Here is a 9,229-nt window from a genome sequence, read left to right on the forward strand (position 1 = left end):
GACAAACCAATCATCGACAGGGGAAGAAGGCATAAGCGTGGATTTCATCTTGCCAACAAGAGAGAGCAAGCCTCATCGTGGATCAAAGACACGCTGTGGGTCTTGTGCTCGCCGGTATCGACATCGGTCATGTCGTGGTCTTGTTCTTTTCGGCCTCAACATCGGACTCGCGGTGGGTCTTAAGCTTGTCGGTGTCGACATTTGACTTGTCATGGGCCTTGTGCTCGCAGGTCCCAACATCAGACTTGCCATGGGTTTTGTGCGCGAGTCAAAGCAAAACCCACTATGATTTCGATTAGAAAGAGAGGAACAAGGATAGAGAGAAAGAGAGAGAGAGATATATTTTCATATTGGGCTGGTTTAATCGCTTCCTTTCAATCATCACGTGACATTGCGATCTTAAGGATAAAAATAACAAAAGGACAAGTGAAAATTTAACTATCACAAAAGGCCGAGAAATCAGTTTTTCGTTCTGGGTGCAACTTGTTAAAGTGGCTATAGTTGAGATGCTAAAAGTATCAATAATTCATATATATATATATATATATATATATATATATATATATATATATATATAAAGAGAGAGAGAGAGAGAGAGAGAGAGAGAGAGAGAATGGAAGCCTCCAATTGAAGGCTCTATTTAAAGTTGAATTCTTTACAGTTTAGGCCGTGTGCAGGGCCGACTTGAGATATTTTGAGGTCTAAAACTAAACTTTAAAATAAGACTTTTATGAGTATTGAAATAAAAATATATATAGTAGCAAATTTCAAGTGCGATAATAATAGAGATTAATTACACAAATCCCCCTGAAATTATGCACCATTAATAATTTGTCTTGTCAAATGTTTACCTCAAACTTTAAAACATAAGAAAAATTCTCCTTCTGTCTAATGTTGAATTCTTTATAGTTTAGGCCATATGCAAGGCCGGCTTGAGACATTTTGAGGTCTAAAACTAAACTTTGAAATAAGACTTTTATGAGTATTGAAATAAAAATATGTATAGTAGTAAATTTCAAGTGTGATAATGATAGAGATTAATTACACAAATTCCCCTAAAGTTATGCACCATTAATAATTTGTCTTGTCAAATGTTTACCTCAAACTTTAAAACATAACAAAAATTCTCCTTCTATCTAATATTGAATTCTTTACAGTTTAGGCCATATGCAGGGCTGGGTTGAGACATTTTGAGGTCTAAAACTAAACTTTAAAATAAGACTTTTATGAGTATTGAAATAAAAATATGTATAGTAGTAAATTTCAAGTGCGGTAATAATAGAGATTAATTACACAAATCCCCCTGAAGTTATGCACCATTAATAATTTGCCTTGTCAAATGTTTACCTCAAACTTTAAAACATAACAAAAATTCCCCTTTTGTATAATATTTAGAGCATCTTCTATCACACGGCATCCCACTATATATATGCCGTGTGATATGCTCCAACCACACTCTATTTGCATCACCAAATATAGAGTGTGATACAGTGTCATGCTATATTTGCAGTGGCACTGTATAACATGGTAAAGTTAAAAAAAAAAATTCTTTTAGTAACACATTAACATTAATTATATATATATATGTATATATTAACCGTATAAATATTTATAAAATACCAAAACTCATAAATTGACTACAAAAAACATATTAAAATAAACTTCAAGTAAAACATAAAAAATTTAAACATAGATTACAAAGTTTAAATTAAACACACAAAATAAAATAAAAACTAAAAACAATAACATAATTTTAAAAGACATAGTAAATACTTAAAACACAATTTAATAACCGGGAAAATTATTTCCAGTTCCGTCAAGATAATTATAATACTGAGTAATATCTTGATCTCGATCTCCTTGAGTTTGATCTCCCTGAGCTTGATCTCCCCGAGCTTGACCTCGTTGATAATTAGATACTCGATATTGAGATCCATGATATTGGGAACCTTCTCCTTGTTCTTCATATTGGTTCGTCTGTTGATGGGAATTTTCTTAACTAAAGAAAATTCTACACGACGCAAGTGAACGTGTCGTCAAGTAATAGAGTGCAAAAGCACGGATATCGATCCCACAAGGACTCCAGACTATTTCCGAAGCAAACTCACTAGCTTTCTTTCTCAAGTTATGGAAATAAAAAGGGGGGTTTTTTTTTATTGTTTTGAGAACAAGATGAAATGTAACAAAAGCGAAAACAATATTTAAACACAAGTTAAAAGCAAGGGGCACGATTTTGTTATTTCATCGAGTCGGTCGGTCATGGTACGATTCTAAGCTCGGGTTTAGAGTGTTAAAATTTAGTCTCAATCCCTCATATAACATTCGCTAATCTCTCTCGAGTCTTTAGGAATCTAGCTATGTGTCGAACTTACACCTCTCGGTTTGGGTTCTATTAAAACACAAAACCGCATTTAGCCCGAGATTTCAATCAACTACAACTACCCCCTAGTCTGTCTATAGCTCTAGGAAGGTTAAAGATGGGATAGGTAGAGCTCACTCGTTTATTACCTCTCGGTGTCTAAACTTATCTAAGATTCACTAACTAGGTAGCTACTCTAGTTAGCGCTAACACACACCCCATACCCATAGAATTTCACTCTCAACCCAACCATGGAGCACCAATCTAATCCAAATATTTGACCAATCAACTCAACTACTCAACTACATCGCACCCCAAATCAACTTAGCTACTCATGATTAAGAATAAACAAAGTAAAACTGAAATAAGTAAAGCAATAAAGAAACAAGATATTGAATGCTAATCTCAACAACCAAATAAAGCTTTCATTAAACTCAAGCAATGCTTCAATATTCCACTTAGATAAAGCAATAAAGTTAAGATCACAATATTCAATGCTCAAGAGATAAAGGTAGTCAACAAAAACTCAAATAGAATACTTGAAAGCTTAAAATGTGTTCAACAAAGCAATAAATGAAATAAATAAGTCAAGAACAATAAATAGAAGAGATAAAGTTAAGGATGACCAAATGGAGATGATGAGGATGATGGAGGTTGTCACTTCTTCCTCTTCTTCTTCACTCCCAAGCTTAAGAATAAAATGAGAATCAAACCCTAGCTTTCTCTCTCTAACTCTCTCTCAAGTTTTTAAACAAAAGTAAAAAGTGTTATATGGTAAAGATGATTTTCCTTTTTTTTGAACAAGTGTATATGAGGGATTAAGAGAGGTTTTCGGAGCAATTATGGAACCTTGGATGAGATCCAAGGGCCAAAAATGATTTAAAAGACGAGCTCCAAAAAACACTGAAACAGGCGAGGCACGGCGCGCCACATACCAGGCGTGCCGCGCCACTTGTAAAATTCTGAAGGTGCGTCGCGCCTCTCGAGCTCTCGTTGTAAACTTTGAGCACCAGGGAGCGGCACGCCATACAATAGGCGCGGCTCGCCAACCTTGAAACGTTGACTTCTTTGTTGACCGTCGTTGACTTTTGTTGACTTGACTTCAAAAGGCCATAGCTTCCTCGATTTAGCTCCGATTCAGCCCGTTTTCGCACCACAGCCTTCTCTCACTCTCTTTAACCTGAAAACATAATAAAAAAATACAAAATAACATCATAAACACTAGGAACAAGTTCCGATTCTTATCTAAGAACCATAAATAAGTGTGAATGAATATCACTTATCAAACCCCCAAACATGAACCGTTACTTGTCCTCAAGTAACAATCAAAATTATATACAACACAACCATACAAAACTTAAACAAGACACAAAGCTATACCAAATAATAAAAGAAGTTATGCTACGCTAATCTAAAAAAAATTGAGTGTTGAAAGTGTTATGTCCTTGGTTTCGCATGAACGTCTCTCCTAGATAAAATCGACTCAAGAGTAAGAACAATCACATGTAAAGCTCAATTAATACAAGTGTTCAACCAATTCTCGTGTGGCTTTACCTAGCTTGAGGCTTCCCGTGTAGAAATTTTCATCTAGTCCAAGTCAAGTATCTTTGGAGTTTTTCCTGTTGTCGCACGAAAATGAACAACTATTGAATACCTCGGGCGGTTCAATCCAAGGCCGGACCAAGTGATCACACCCGGGCCAAAAGTGTCACGACCCGCGACCTCTCGTCGGCGGCTCACGGGCCGAGACGGTGGGGTTACGTCTCAGATTTCAACATCAATATATAACAATATATCTCATATCAGCGGAAACAGAATCAAATCAACATAATAACCATAATACTTATATTAAACATAACACGATCATATATAAGTACTATAAGTGGTTATACGAAAACCTGGGTAAATTTTTCGCTGTTTAACTTTAGGAATTAGAGCCTTATAGCGACTCTTATTTATACACAAGCTCAATTATTTTAAGTATATATACAAGGGATAGTTTGGGGATCATAGTTTACGAAAGGGGTTCAATAAAATATAGATATTATTATAGAAGGGTTTGAACCCGGGTGAGTTCCCATTAGCCCAAAGGTCAAGAGATACACGTTCGATCTTCATCTTCAACTTCCTTGTTCACATCGGCGCCTTGCCCTTCTCTACATTACCAAGGGTCATAAACTATGAGTCGATTGACTCAGTAAGTGGGAGTCTAACCTAGAAAAATAAAGCGACTAATGCCATGTGATAACATGTGACGTGCAAACAGGCACATAAGAATGCATGGATGCAAATCTAACAAGTTCTAGAGCATGACTCGTGTGTACACACTCTAACTAGTACTTGTCGTCTTTAAGGTTACACACATCCCCCGCTATAACCTCTAGAACGACAAGAGACCAGCCTTAGACTTCGAGCAGCAGTCGTCCGGCGGCCTAAGAGTTTTAACATCTGTCTGGGATCCACTAATGGTACCACTTCATTCGACGTCGGCGCCACCCCCAGGCCCTCATAGCCCGTCAAGGTCTTCAGGCCTTCATAGCCTGGCAACAAAGTCGGGTACGACTCTTGGTCGACTCCCCGCTCTTCAGGCCTTCATAGCCTGGCAACAAAGTCGGGTACGACTCTTGGTCGACTCCCCGAAATATGAGTACTCAGCGCCATCCCCCAGGCCCTCATAGCCCGTCAGGGTTCAATTCCTTTTTGGTACCATCGACACATCATTTCTTTAGGGTTCGGGTACTCTGCAGCACTCAGAGTACACACCTATGCTACTTACAGGAGAGCGACTCAGGTTAAATCCCGAAAGAATTATCATTTCACTTTTATGCTCGTTAGTGTTTTAAGTTGAAGACTCGGGATATGACTCCCGGTACTCCTACCCTCGGCTTGAATCCGAGAGTCCAACATGCTCTCCTGTCACCTCAGATCTAGCTAAACTCTATGGTTAGCAGAGGGATCTAACTACAACAAAATAGCAACGTGGCTAGTTCAAGTTAGCATTTGAACCTATGGGTATAAACCCAACTAAATTTTCCAAAAAGAGTGGCCGAAGCCTTAATCTTTGGTGTTTGTGTCTTTTAAGGCTTTTCCTACTCTTTTTATTATTAACACGTAAATGCACGTAAACAGGATTATTCCCTTGGTAAGTAGTTGACTTATGTCTCCACACTTACCTGGAATACTGTGACAGAAGCTCGACGACTTTAACGATGTCTTGCTTTTCACGTTCTCCGTGATACTCGACACTTGTCGAAACGTCAAAAGAAGAGTTAATCGAGCTTTAATTTTGATAACTCTATTCTTGAAAACTTCAAAATCCGGCTTCGTCGCCTTTGACTCGTCCGGTTCGTGCTCGTCTGTCCAAATCTGTCATCAAACTACGGAATCCGACATCGAGTTAATTCCTTAAATCCAACTCTTATCAATTTCCAAAATTCCAAATCCGACATCTCGACTCAAAAATCCGAGTCCAACCAAGTCGATAACCGAACACGAATCCAAACTAACTTGTCACAAAATCCTTAGATTTGTCATGAAAATTTCTAGACTCGTCATAAAAATTTAGACTTGTCACAAAATTTTCTAGACTTGTCATAAGATTCAAATCTCAAATCTCAAAATTCAAAATCACCTCCAAATCAAATCCCAATTAAAAATCTCAATTCTCAAATCAACCAAAACATTTCCAAATCCACACCGGATTAACAAGTAAATCACATATTCGACACCCGGTGAAGAACGGGTCATAACTTCCGCTACACAACCCGAAAACCAACGATTCCAATTTCAGAATGAACTTAACATCCACATCTTTCTAACAAGGTATTACAAACCAATTTTGGACCAAGACAGCTAACTCAAAAGCATCTCACAATTTCAGCTTATCAATTCGGTATACCCATTTTTCCCAGCTTTCAAACACAGATTTCAAAAATTCATAACTCGCTCAATTCTCAACGGATTTACACGTTCTTGGTCATTTTAGAAAGCCCATAACATCTACTTTCCAGGAAAAATATCAACAAATCCAAATTAAATCGGTACCGAACTGCCCACGTCAATTTACAGAGGCTGTTCACAGCGAGCTCAAAATCCTCAAATCATTCAAAATCGACTCAATTACACAAATCCGAGCTAGGAACATCATTAATCAAGTCCAACAACCAAATAAAACCCATCAATTCCACTGATTTTAGCTCGGATAAAAAAACCCCCAAATCAATTGAATCCATGAACCCTAGAATCAATCATACCAAGGAGAAGAAATTTCTTACTTCCAATCACGAAATAAGCTTCTCCGGTCCTCACTCAACCCTTCTCCGGTGGTCACGCTTGCTCCGGTGTCCACACAACTCTCGGCGACCTCGTTCTTCCTCAGCTGGAGCGCGCGGCGATGGAGAGCTCGGCCAACAGCGCGCGAAGAGGAGAAAGGAAGGAGAAGAGAGAGAGAAGATGGCGGAGAGAGATGATGATGGCCGAGAGAAAGAGACTCGGTGGTGGTTGTTGTCAATTTTTTTTTTCTTCTTTGTTACTCTTGCAGGTGGCTTGCGCGAGTGAAGAAGATGGAGAAGAGAAGATTCCTTATATATTTTTTTTTCTTGCGTGGGTTGGTGTGGTTTGGCCGACCAAGTGATATACATCACTTAAGATAAGATTTCACTTCTTTGATTGATGACGTGGCCAACCAATCCTTATCCTATTATTCACAAACCAACCTCTTTTCCTTGTTTTCTTTCAAATGGGTCCCTTAAAAAACATCACAACCAAGTCCTCTTCATATAATTATTTAATTAAACCCATAACCAAAGGGATTATAATTATATGATTCGAACCGAGAACTTTCTCGTTCGCTCTAAATTAATTAAAATATATTTAAGGTTTCTCGGAACTAATTCTCGTTCTTGAGAATTTATTTATTAAATTAATTTCCGGAATATTTCCTCGGAAATAATTTATTAGTCGAGATAAACTCGATAATTCCTTTATTTACTCCGAGATTTCTCCTTACCTTAATATATTTTAAATTAACTCGAGAAACTTATACGTCCATCATTCACTCAAAACATAATTGTAACAAACGGAAGCTCGTTTATTTTATTCATATCCACAAGCCGAGCATTACAAAAGTTTGTATATTACAATCCCTACCCCCTTAGAAGAGTTTCGTCCTCGAAACTTAGAACAAGGCAGGGTATGTCTTTTGCATTTCGCTCTCAAGCTCCCAAGTAGCTTCTTGTGCGGAGTGTTTCTTCCATAGTACTTTGACTAGAGGTATTGTCTTATTCCTTAAGACTTTCTCCTTGCGATCTAGGATTTCAACAGCTGGTTCTTCATATCTGATGTCAGGAGAAATTTCCACCTCTTGATCTTGCAGTACATGTGAAGGGTCAGACATGTATTTCCGCAACATCGATATGTGAAACACATCATGAAGGTTGGACATAGACAGCGGTAGGGCTAGGCGATACGCTGCCTTGCCTACTCGTTCCAGAATCTCAAAAGGTCCAACATATCTCGGGTTGAGCTTTCCTTTCTTCCCCAATCTCATGACACCACGCATCGGGGAAACTTTCAAAAAGACTTTCTCTCCTGCCTCAGACTCTAGAGGTCTTCTACGCTTATCTGCGTAGCTCTTCTGACGACTTTGTGCTGTCTTCATCCGGGCTTGAATTTTCTTAATCGCTTCGGTGGTCTGCTCGAGCAATTCAGGCCCGATGTACTCGCTCTCACCAGCTTCATCCCAATGAACTGGAGAGCGACACTTTCGCCCATAAAGAGCTTCATAGGGTGCCATCCCAATCGTCGCTTGGTAACTATTATTGTACGAGAACTCTACCAAGGGAAGATAACGACTCCACGAGCCGTGGAATTCCAAAACACACGCTCGGAGCATATCTTCTAACACTTGGATCGTGCGTTCACTTTGGCCGTCGGTTTGGGGATGAAATGCAGTGCTGAATTTCAATCGCGTCCCCAAATGTTGTTGTACACTCTTCCAAAATTTGGACGTAAAACGACCATCACGGTCAGAGACGATTGAGCTAGGAACTCCATGTAGACGGACAATCTCTTTGATGTAGAGTTCAGCGAGTTTATCCACGGTGTGAGTGGTCTTGATGGGCAGGAAATGAGCTGATTTGGTCAACCTATCGACAATGACCCAGACTGAGTCATGACCAGCTGTGGTTTTTGGCAAACCTGACACAAAATCCATCGTTATCTGCTCCCACTTCCACTGTGGAATCTCAAGTGGTTGCAGTAGTCCAGCTGGTTTTTGATGCTCTGCCTTAACTTGTTGACAAGTTAGGCACTTCTGAACAAACTCAGCTACATCTCTCTTCATTCCTGGCCACCAATATACCTTTTTCAAGTCTTGATACATCTTTGTCACACCTGGATGTACCGAATCGGGTGTCCCGTGAGCTTCTACCATCAATTGCTTTCTGACTTCCTCGTTGGATGGTACACAAACTCTTCCATTGCACCTTAGAACCTCGTTCTCATCCAACTTGAAGTCACCTTCTTTACCATTTTGAGCCTCAAACATCTTCCCAAGAAGATATTCGTCTGCGTACTGACCATCTTTGATCTGTTCCAGCAACATCGGACGTACGCTGAGAGCAACTAATCTCCCAGTGATCAACTGAAGTTCTAGCTGTTGAACATCGTCCTTTAGTTGAAGAGATGTTTCAACCAAACTTGCTAAGGACGCTACAGATTTCCGGCTAAGCGCATCTGCGACTTTATTTGCCTTACCAGGATGATAATGTAAATCAAAGTCATAATCATTCAGGAGTTCCATCCAACGTCCTTGGCGCATATTCAACTCCTTCTGAGTGAAGAGATACTTTAACGTTTTGTGGTCTGTAT

At 39.1% G+C, this 9,229-nt stretch overlaps 1 long non-coding RNA gene across 1 annotated transcript; it reads right to left on the reverse strand.

Moving 5' to 3' along the window:
- Positions 1–2,788: 2,788 nt before the first annotated feature.
- Positions 2,789–7,052, reverse strand: LOC149393675 (uncharacterized). The gene is made up of 4 exons (XR_016299807.1): positions 6,634–7,052; positions 5,533–5,736; positions 3,914–4,515; positions 2,789–3,539 (listed from the first exon to the last, which is right to left on the reverse strand). It is a non-coding gene; the product is annotated as an uncharacterized LOC149393675 (long non-coding RNA).
- Positions 7,053–9,229: the final 2,177 nt, after the last annotated feature.

The sequence above is a fragment of the Urtica dioica genome, chromosome 6, assembly GCF_054948205.1.
Source record: "Urtica dioica subsp. dioica isolate 48M chromosome 6, U.dioica_male_clone48M_v1_H2, whole genome shotgun sequence".
NCBI lineage: Eukaryota > Viridiplantae > Streptophyta > Magnoliopsida > Rosales > Urticaceae > Urtica > Urtica dioica.